This window comes from Coloeus monedula, assembly GCF_965178545.1.
Source record: "Coloeus monedula genome assembly, contig: HAP1_SCAFFOLD_73, whole genome shotgun sequence".
NCBI lineage: Eukaryota > Metazoa > Chordata > Aves > Passeriformes > Corvidae > Coloeus > Coloeus monedula.
Window position 1 is genome coordinate 136,805 of NW_028120821.1, and position 11,089 is coordinate 147,893.

Consider the following 11,089-nt stretch of genomic DNA (forward strand, 5'->3'; position numbering starts at 1 on the left):
TGGCGATCCCTGAGTGACCTCTCCCTGCCCTCACCCCGAGCCACGAGGACTCGGATCTGTTCCAGTTCCGTGCAATTCACGGGCATTTGGGGCAGCTGGAGCGAAGCAGCTGGAAAGCACAGCGGGCTCGAGAGGGACTCAAGCAGGGCAGGAGCCGGGGCTGCCCCGAGGGAACTCTCCCGACACGAACCTTCCCGGGCTCTTTCTACGGGAATTGCGGGGAATGTTTCCATTCCTCGCTACAAAGCATAGTCACAAGTGGAGCTGAGCTTTCAGCTTGAAAGGAGGGAATCGAACGTTTGCGCGGGGACTGCTGGAACCTCAAGGTGTCCCTTGATACTTTAGTTTCGGAAATATTCAGCCCCTCAGCAGCGCTGTCTCTCCCAGCCCGCCCGTTCCTGGCTCAGACCCAGCTCGGAGCTCGGAGAAGAGACCCAAAGTGCCAACAGAAGGAGCTCTGCCGTTATTTTCTTTTCGCCATAGTTATCTTATGCTATTTTATTGTAGATTCTCTTTTACTTTTAGTTTTGCTTTTTTTTCCCCATTTTTTTTCCCTTTCTATTACATCGGGTTTTTTTCTCGATTTCCCTCGCCCCTCCCCGCCCAGAGCCTTTGTTCCCCTCCCGGAGGTTTGTGGTGAGGTGCTCTCCCACCTGTTCTCCCCTGGAAACCAACGAAATCAATCGAAATTATGATGAATTTTTGAACTCTTTCAGCTGCTGTTTCCAGAAGGTCCGGGCCGGGTCACCCTCTTGCTTCTTACACTGAGCTCCTGCTTTCCCCTGGCAGGGGTCTTTGGGGAACCCCCCTTTTACTTGGTACCCCCTTGGATCCCTATTCCTGGGGACTGGGGCCCCCCTGCACCCCCTGTCCCGCGTATCCTCCTCTCCCAGCCCCTGCATCCCCTGTTTCCCTGACCCCGGAGACCCCCGGACCCCCATTCCCGGCCATCCCGGAGCACCGCAGCCCCAGGCCTCCCTTTCCTGGGAAACTCGAATTGGGCACGGGGCTCTGCAGCCGCTCTGGGATTTATGATCACCCAAAGGAAAGGGACAGGAGAGGAGAGGTAGAAGGAGATTGGGAGTCAGGGATCGGGGTCACAGCGCCCAGTCCTGCTCCGCCGGGCCGGGGCCCCGCAGCCGCGGGACAAAATGGATCCGCGGCTCCCGGTGCTTGCCCCGCTCCGGGCCGAACCCAGCGGGTTCCAGGCAGAGTTTGGCCGCGGGGCCCGGGAGCTCAGCCCAGCCCGGCCCGGCCCGGGGGTCCCGCAGGGCGCGGCCGAGGAGGGTCCGGGGGATGCCAGGAGGGGATCCAGGGGAATTCCCTGGAATTGCCCCGTCCCCTCCCCCCGCGCTCCCTCGGTCCCTTTGGCTTCTCCGTCTCCCGCCCTGCGCCGCCGGGATCTGCCCGGCCACCGGTGACGTCACGAGCAGCCCGAGCTGCCATTGGCGGGCAGGAAAGAGCGGCGCCAATGGCGGGGCCGGAGGCGGCTCTGGGGGCGGGGCCGGGCTGGGGGCGGGGCCAGCGGAGCAGCGCGATGGCTCCAGCGCTGGGGCCGGGGGCGCTCCTGGGGGGGCGAGGGGCGAGTGGGACCCCGGCACGGGAACCCCGGAGCCGCAATTCCCGGGCACGGGAACCCCCTGAGCTCCCATTTCCGGGCACTAGAACACCCTCCACCGCCATTCCCGGGCACTGTGACCCCCCTGCATCCCCTTCCCCAGCACCGGGACCCCCCTGTTCCCCCCTTGTCTGGCCCCGGGGCCTCCCCGAAACGCCCTGAACCCCCATTTCTGGATACTGTGACCCCCCCCCGCATCCCCCTGCCCGGCACCGGGACCCCCTGTCCCCTTAGCTGGCACGAGGACATCCCTGAAGCCCCATTCCCGGGAAGGGGACTTCCCTGAACCCACATTCCCCGTCCCAGGAAAACCCCCTGAGCCACCGTTTCTGGGCCTCGGGACCCCCCTGAAACTCTATCTCCGGGCCGGCGACGCCCCCATCCCCCCGTTCCCGGCACCGGGACCACCTGACCCCCATTCCCGGCACCGGGACCTCCTTGCACCCCCATATCCAGGTCTGAACCCCCACTCCCGTGCACGGGCACCGCCCGGCACCTCCATCCCCGGCGCTGAGACCCCCTCGAGCCCCCTTATCCCGCACCGATACCCCCTCGCACCCCCTCTTCCCCCGCCCCCGCGCTCCCTCGGGCACTTCCGCGGCTCCCAAGCTGCGCCACCGGGATCCGCCCGGCGAGCGGTGACTGCCCCCGGCACCGGGACCCCCCTCCCGCCCCCGGCTCCTCCCGGGGCCTTCTGGAAACAGCAGCGGGAAGAGTTCAACAATTCCTCATCATTTCAATTGATTTCGTTGGTTTCCGGGGAGAGCCGGTGGGACAGCACCTCACCACAAACCTCCGGGAGGGGAACAAAGGCTGCGTGAGGGGGAATAGAGAACAAAAACGATGTAATAGAAGGAAAAAAAGAAAAAAACCCCTAAAAGTAAAATAGATTTTACAGTAAAATAGCATAAAATAACTATGGGGAAAAAAAAGAAAATAACGGCAGAGCTCATTCTGTTGGGACTTTGCATTTCTTCTCCGAGCTCCAAGCCGGGTCTGAGCCAGGAGCCGGTGGGCTGGGAGAGACAGCGCTGCTGAGGGGCTGAATATTTCCGAAACTAAAATATCAAGGGACACCTTGAGGTTCCAGCAGTCCCCGCGCAAACGTTCGATTCCCTCCTTTCAAGCTGAAAGCTCAGCTCCACTTGTGACTATGCTTTGTAGCGAGGAATGGAAACATTCCCCGCAATTCCCGTAGAAAGAGCCCGGGAAGGTTCGTGTCGGGAGAGTTCCCTCGGGGCAGCCCCGGCTCCTGCCCTGCTTGAGTCCCTCTCGAGCCCGCTGTGCTTTCCAGCTGCTTCGCTCCAGCTGCCCCAAATGCCCGTGAATTGCACGGAACTGGAACAGATCCGAGTCCTCGTGGCTCGGGGTGAGGGCAGGGAGAGGTCACTCAGGGATCGCCATCGCGGCCACAAGAGCCCCGACACGGGGAATGAACTGGATTTGGGACGGAGCGAATCAGAACAGGAGAGTGAGGAGGAAAATAAACCCTGGAACAGAACCTTCCCCCGACCTCTTTCTCCTTGCCGGAGTTCACTTTATCCCCGGCTCCTCCCTGCTGTGCCCAGCGGGGCAGGGAGAAGGGATGGGAGTCGCGGTCAGTTCGTGCCGCTGCTTCCCCTCGGGGACAGGAATCCTTCCCTGCTCCGGCGCGGGGTCCCTCCCATGGGGTCAGTCCCTGCCCTGGCCAGCGCGGGGTCCCTCCCATGGGGTCAGTCCCTGCCCTGGCCAGCGGGGGGTCCCTCCCCAGCCGTGCGGTCACTCCCCGGCCCGGCCCTGAGGCGCGGGGCAGTCGCGGGGCAGCCGCGCTCCGGCCCCGTCAGCGGCACCGCCGCTTCGTGCCGGGCAGGAGCGGCAGAAGGAGCCGGGCGGCGGCGGGGGCTGAATCCCGGCAGCAGCGAGGAGGAAGAAGAGGAAGAAGAGGAAGGGGCCGGGGCCGCCCGCGGTGTCCGATCCCCGGCAGCAGCGGGGAGGCCTCGGGCAGCGGCGGCGGGCGGGGCCCTTTGGAGCCGCCCCGAGGGCTCGGTGCCGCCCCGGGCCCCTGAAGGAGCCGCTCCGCGGGACGGGCGAGCTGGGAACGAGAGAAAACCCCGAGAAAATGAGAAAATCCGATCAAAGAGCCGCAGCGAGGGGCGTCTCCGCCGGCCCGTGGCACTGAAGGAGCTGCACCGAGAGACCGGCGAGGAGCCCGGCGCTGAAAGAGCCGCAGCGGAGGGCGTGGGATGGGAGGTGCGAATGGAGTAAAATATAGAGATTAGAAGGAAAAATTATAAAAATTATAAAAAATTATAAAAGAGCCCCACCGGGAGAGGCCGCTGCGCGGAGACTTAAAAAGCCTGGAGCTGCCCGAGGGGCACAAAGGATGCCCTGGACACAGCGATGGCCCCAGCAGCGGCTCTGCCCCCCAGCACGGGGCTGTGTCCCAGACCCCACGGTCCAGCCCGAGGGTTGGGGGCGGCAGCGGAGCTGCTGGACGGAGCTTCCAGCCCCGCCAGCCGCAGCTCCGATCCCTTGGGCCGTGACGCCGGGGACGGGTGTCCGTCGGCGCTCGGGGTCTGTCTGTCAGCTTTTGCAATCCAGATTCCAATTGTGAGAAATGAGTGAATGATAAATGTTGTCTTTCGCATCTATGATTTTAACATTTAGAAATGATGATGTACTATGTAGAAATAGCGTTAAGGTAAAATGCAGTTAAGTAGAAACGAGATTCAGGTAAACTGTAACTTCGAAATAGTTGGAATACGCTAAGAAATGTATTAATGAACACATGGTAATAAATGTCTTTTGAGCTGAGAAACTACAGAGCCAGGAGCCGAGATATCTTAGAGGAACAAAGAAGATAAACCGCGTGCATCCCAGGAAGACTGTTCTCCCATCAGAACTCACACCTGCCACGGGAACTGGCAGCTGCAAATGAGGCTGGAGACTGCGGAGGCACCGGAGGGGGGTGCCTGCCTTGAGTTCTGAAGCGATCCAGAGCACCGAGGCGGCGGCGTGCTGGGGGAAGGGGCAGAGACCGGAGAGGGGGGAAAGCTGAGTGAAGTGTAAATGACTTTCTGGCCAAAGTACCTTAAAAACCTTGAGTATCTCAGAGCATTAATGAGCCCCACTGAGTGTCAGTGCAAAGCTCTCCAGGGATTCGTTAAAGTAATTGGAGATAATTGGAGGCCATGACTGCACAAACCTCTCAGAGAGTCAGTGTCAAAAAGAAGGACTTAAATTACCCCTGAGTACCCTGAAGCATTAATGAGCCCCACTGAGTGTTGTTACTGACAAAGAATCTCCAGGGACTCATTAGAGCAGAGAATTGGGGGCCAGGATTGCACAAAGCTCTCAGAGGCTCCCAGGCAAAAGCCAAAGCCAAAGTCCTTTGAAAACCCTGCAGTCCCTGGGAGCATTGAGGAGCCCCCAGGGCCATTCCTGACCAAGGCTCCCCAGGGACTCCTTCCAGCAGATCCCTGAGGCCACTGGGATGTGGGGGGATGCTGAGGGCAGGACAAGGGGCTGACAGTGCCCAGCCTTGCTGGGGCTGTGCCAGGAGGCCCCAGGGCCTCAGGACAAGGTGTCTCCTCCCAGCCCTTGGTGGCCCAGACGCTGCTGTGCCCCAGGGCACCAAGACTTGGCTTCTCTTTGTCCCCCCCTGTCATCCCTGCCTCCAGTTCTCTGCTCTGACTGCAGCCTGGGGACACTTTCTCAGTCGTGTCCCTCACTGGGACCCATGAAAACTTCCAGAAACTTCGAAGTTCAATTCTGACTGGAATTCTTGGGAGGTTTGTGCCAGTCGCTGTCAGGGCCTGATGTTCAGGGCCTCAGCAGCAAGGCCCGAGAGGGTCATTGCAGTCCTTGTGCTGTGTGTGTGCTGCTGAGCTGGGCCGGGCTCCTGGCACAGAGGCAGCTCCTGGCAAGCGGCAGCGCTGCAGAGAGACAGCTCTGGCCAGGAGCAGCTCCTGGGCACAGCCCAGCAGGGCTGGGGCACTGCCTGCAGCCAGCCCGGGCACAGCACAGAGGCACACAGGGCTTAAACTCAGCCGGGGCTGGGAAGGGGCTGGGAAGTGACTGGGCGGGCTCCAAACGCAGCCCAGGGTGCTCTGAGGAGGAAAGACCCACCCTGTGCTGGGAAGGCAGCTGCAGATCCAGGCAGAGCTCAGAGCTGGGGGTTCATGAGCAGCTTCATGGCAGAGAGAAGCCCAACAGGTGCTTGGAATGTGAGAAGAGCTTCAGCTGGAGCTCCAGCCTGCTCTGCCACAAGAGGATCCACACTGGGGAGAGGCCCTGCGAGTGTCCCCAGTGTGGGAAGAGCTTCTCCAGGAGCTCACAGTTGACCCCAGACCAACAGAGCCACCAGTAAGGGAAGCCCTGTGAGTGCCATGACTATGGCAAGAGCTTTGTCCTCTGCTCCAACTTCATCCCTCAGCAGAGCCCTGGTGACCCACATTCCTGGTGATCCACGCTGGGAGGACACCTGGCTGATGGTCCTTTTGTTCTGGCCCTAATTTTCTTTTGATCCATCTTCATCCCTTAAAAACACCCAAAATTGGGGTAGAAATAAAGAAATTGATCAGAGACATCTAAAGTCTCACCATTTTACTGGTATTTGGGGGGAATTTTGGGTTCAGGGTGATATTTGGCAGAGGAGGACGGAGACTGTCTCTGTCCCTCTCACCCCATTCGGTGCCCAGTGAGGGTCTGTGTCCTTCTCCCCTCGGGATTCTCGGGAGGTGCTTGTGGGGCTTTGGGGGTGTCTCTGTCCCTCTCACCCCGATGATGCTTGGGTGGGGTCACACCAGGGGTGAGAGGGACGGACACCCCACCGGCCTCCCCAGGTGTGAGAAGGTTGGAGAGCCCCTCACCCCCTGAGCACACTCAGTGGTGAGAGGGACACAGAGCCCCTGGTCCCCCGCCCTGCACAAGCATTCCCTGGGGTGAGAGGGATGGAGACCCCTGAGCATCCCCCAGGGCGAGTGGGACAGAGACCCCTGAGCATCCCCTGGGCTGAGAGGGACAGGGACACCCCCTCGGGAATGCCCTGGGCTGAGAGGGACAGGGACAACCCCCCCAAACCCCTCCCCAGCATCCCCTGGGCACCAGACCAAATTAACTTGGCAGAAATCAAACTCAACTCTACACAAAATGCTTTGAGTAATGTTTGCTCTTCCCACAAGTCCCTTGTGATGAAAACGCAAACAAACCCCAGCCATGAATGAACCGACAGCACAAGCAGTTATGGTGGCAATTCAAAGCTCCAGCGGTTCCTGCACAGCTCCAGCTCAGCTGCTGCAGGTTCCTGTGAAAGAAAAGTGACAATTCGGCCCAATACAGATGATTGAAAGGAAGGAAAACTCTGTGTAGCTGTCACAAAGGTGGCAGGGAGGAAGAGAAAAATGATTCTCCCATTTGGCAAAGCCCCCCAGCCTGTGAGAGAGAAAAGGGGGGAGAGCAAGGGGTGACAGGGACAGAGACCTCCCCTGGGGAGGGGCGAGTGTGACACTGTCCCCTGTGTGTGTGGCCTTCCCGGGCTGGGGGTTTCACACCTGAGCCAGTCAGGGTAAGGGGGGTGGTGTTCACTCCCCCTGAGCAGGGGTTACCCCACACCCCCAAAACTCCTCCTGCCCCCTTGGGTGGGGGATGGGGGTGCAAACCTGGCCTCAGCAAATGGGTCTGGGGGCTGGGGCCGCCCCCAGCCCGACCCCAGCCAGGACTGATTTTCAGGACAGCTCTGGGCTTGGCTTTCTGGTGGATTCATTCTCCTCCCTCAGCCTTGTTTACTTCTTAGAGTAAAGAACTGTTCCTCCTTTTCCTGCGTTTTTGCTTGGGTGCCCTGTAATTGTGGGATTGGATCCGAGGGCATCATCGGGGCACTGCTGGGCCCCATGGACCAAGGGGCCGGTGTGATTCTGAGAGGCCCCGTGGATCCAAGGAGACCATGGTGCTCCTGCAGGTCCTCATGGAATCACGGAGTCCATTGGGACACTGCTGGGCCCCGTGGAACCAAGGGAACATGGAGCAGCTCTGGCTGCCTTGGGCTCCTGGGGCCGCCTGGCAGCTCTGGCTGACCTTGGCATGGCCAGAGCTGCTTCTCACCTGCCCTGCAGCGCTGGGGCTCCGTGCTTTCCTTCCTATGGAGCAGAACTGTCCTTCTCCTCCAGGGGCCCATGGCCTAAATTGAGACTCTGCCTCCCAAATTCCATCTATCAAAGGATTGCTCTGTGACAAAAGGTGCCCGGACAGATGGGTCTGGCTGGCCTTGGCCTCCTGGGGGCCACCTCTCATCTGCCTTCAAAACATTGGTGCTCCACCCTTTCCTGACAATGGAAAAGAACCATCATTCCTGTCCAGGTGCCTGTGGTCAAAATTGGGTTTCCACTTCCAAATTTCTGTATATCCAAGGATTGTTCCCAGGTGAAACCTTCCAGGACAGACAGCTCTGCCTGGCTTGGCCTCCCAGGGACCACCTCTCATCTGCCTTTGGAACACTGGGGCTTTGTGCTTTTCTTCCTGTGGAATTAAACATCTTTCATGTCCAGGTGCCCATGGCCGATACTGAGAATCCACCTCCAAAATTCCAGATATCCAAGGCTTGTTCTAAGACCAAAGCTTCCATGAGAGACAGGTCTGGCTGTCCTTGCCCATGGTGGCCACCTCTCATCTTCTTCCAAAACACCTGAACTTTTTGCTTTTCTTTCCTCTGGAAAAAAAACATCCTTCCCAACAAGGTGCCCATGGCCAAAATTGGGATTCCACCTCCCAAATTCCAGATATCCAAGGGCTGCTCCCAGACAAAAGCTGCCATTACCATCAAGTCTGGCTGGCTTGGCCTCCTGAGGGCCAGATCTCACCCACCTTCCAAACACTGGGGTAACGCAGTGTTTGGGTGCTTGAGGCACCAACTCTGGCGTGCCCCAGGTCAGAGTCAGTCCAGCTGCGTTACTTCTGCGTGTCGCTGAAGCGACTTCGGCATCAGGAGAAGAGCTGCTGGCTGGGCTAGCTAGCTGGCTTCTCGGCAGAGGGAACACAGCAGGAGCCGATGGATCGGCTCACGTTAGCTCGGAGACAAAGGAAGAGAGAGGCTGTTCAGGTCTGGCTTCCAGCAGGTTTAATGTGATGGGATTGATCGGATCGATGGGATGGGACTAGGACGGCTCTGCCCGGGGCTCGTCCTCAGTTTTAGAGGCAATTTGAAAACCCTGGGGAAAGGGGAAAACAACCAATGAGTTAGAAGCCAGGGGGAGGATACAATTTAACAAGAACCACTGAGAGAAACCGAGAGGCGGGAGTTATAACAGAGAACCAATGAACAACCGAGTAACCGAGAATTTTCCCGAACCGGGGGAGGCGGCTTGGAGCCGGGCACCGCCCAGGGGGTGCAGCTTAGGCTTCTGAGCCGCCCCCTGAGTCTGACTCTTCGGGGAACTCGATCCAGGGGAGGGGCTGGGACTGATTGGCATCACGGAGCCCCAGCCCTGCGGTGGGCTGGGTCACACCAACGCTGGGGCTTTGTGCTTCCTTTTTATGGAAAAGACTCGTCCTGCTTGTCCAGGCACAAAATTGGGATTCCACCTCCTGAATTCCCAATATCCAAGGGCTGCTCCCAGACAAACCTGCCAGGACAGACAGATGTGGCTGGCCTTGGCCTCTGGTGGCTGTGTCTCCTCTGCCCCTGAATCCCTGGGGCTCGGTGCTGCCCTTCCTCTGGAGACCACTGTGACCCTGCGTGGCCTCGTGGAACCCAGGGGCCGTTGTGACCCTGCAGGGCTGGTGGCACCAAGGGGACCATTGTGACCCTGTGGCGTTCCATGGAACCAAGGGGCCACTGTGGCACTGCTGGCCCCAAGGAACCGAGGGGCCTTTGTGACAGGGCAGCTGAGGAGGCCCAGAGTGGACACCAGGAGAAAGGAATTTCCCTCCCAGGCAGGGCTGGGCTGCAACACGTCCCCCAGAAGGAGTCTGGAGCAGCCCAAGGCTTTGTGTGCCCAGGCAGAGGCAGGCAGGACGCAGAGCTGCCAGCAAAGGAAGGGGCCAGCCAGGTGGGGCAGCCGGGGGGATGAGGACAGCCTGCAGGGACAGAGGCGCAGGGCAGGGACACCGTGGGACAGCCTGGGCTGCAGAGGGCAGAGGGATGGGCAGCAGCTGCAAGGCCCTGACAGAGCCAACTTGTGCAGCCCTTTGGCCACGGCTGCTGGCCCTGGCCCTGAGGCCAGGAGGGGACAAGTGACCCCTGCAGCCCTGGGGCCTCAGGGCCTCCTTGTCCCTGCCCAGCAGCCTGGCAGGGGCCGCCCCATGGTGCTGCCCTGGGCACTGCCCATCCCCACATCCCAGTGCCCCGGCAAGAGCCCTGAGCACTGAGGGAGGGACAGGATCTGCCTTGCCAGGGGCTGGGGCTCAGGCCTTGGCCCTTTGCACTCATGGAACACAGCCAGCTTTGCTCAGCACCAGAGACACCTTTCCCTTGCTTGTCCCCACCTGCCATCGCTGCCTCCAGAGTTCTGCTCCCACTGGAACCTGGGGACACTTTCACGTGAGTCGTGTCCCTCACTGGGACCCATTAAAAGTTAAAGAAACTTTGGACTTCGAATCTGACTTTGAGTTCTTGAGAAGTTTTTTGAAGATGCTCTGAGGGACTGAGTCTGATGTGAACAACACCAAAGCCCCGAGAGGGTCATTAAAGTCCCTGTGCTGCTGCTGTGCTGCTGAGCTGGGCTGGGCTCCTGGCACAGAGGGAACTCTCAAGCTCCTGGCATCCAAGGAGAGCTTCAAAGAGGCAGCTCTGCTGAGGAGCAGCTCCTCTGCCAGCCCAGCAGGGCTGAGGGCACTGCCTGCAGGTACCTGGGAGGAGTGAGCAGAGAGCTGGCTAAAGCAGCTGGGAGGGCAGCTCTGAACTCATTCCTGGAGAAACCTTCCCAGCGTGGGACACAGTGAGTCTCTGGCTGCAGGGATCCTCTAGAGCTGGCCCATGGCACGGCTGCCATGGCTGTGAGGATGGCTCTGCTGCCGTTCCTGCCTTGGGGGAGGATGTGCTGCAGAGCGGGGCTGCCCTGGGCACCGTCAGAGGGACAGGGCAGGACGGCTCCTGCTGCCAGGGCCGGCTGCAGGCTGTGAAGGTGGGCAGCAGCCAGGGGTGCCCAGGGCTGTCCTGCAGAGCAGCTCCTGCAGCCCTGAGGGCTCTTTGCCAGGCCAGGGCATCTGCCACCTGCCAGGGGCAGCTCTCAGCCTGCCTGGCAGCTCCCCATGGGCTCTGGGGAGGGGTTGGAGGTGGAAGGAGCGACCCCCCTCAGGGCAGACTCCTCCTGCTGGGGAGGTGGTGCTGCATGGCCAGGGCTGCTCTCAGCTTTCTCCTCAAGGGAAGGGAAAGGGGCTCTCAGGTTTGTCTGTGTCACTGAGGCTCCTGCACTGCCACCCTGGGCATCAGCAGCTCTGCCTCAGATCTCCCTCAGGAAGTGCCTCCTCCCACTCCTCTGCCTGCAGACAGCACCA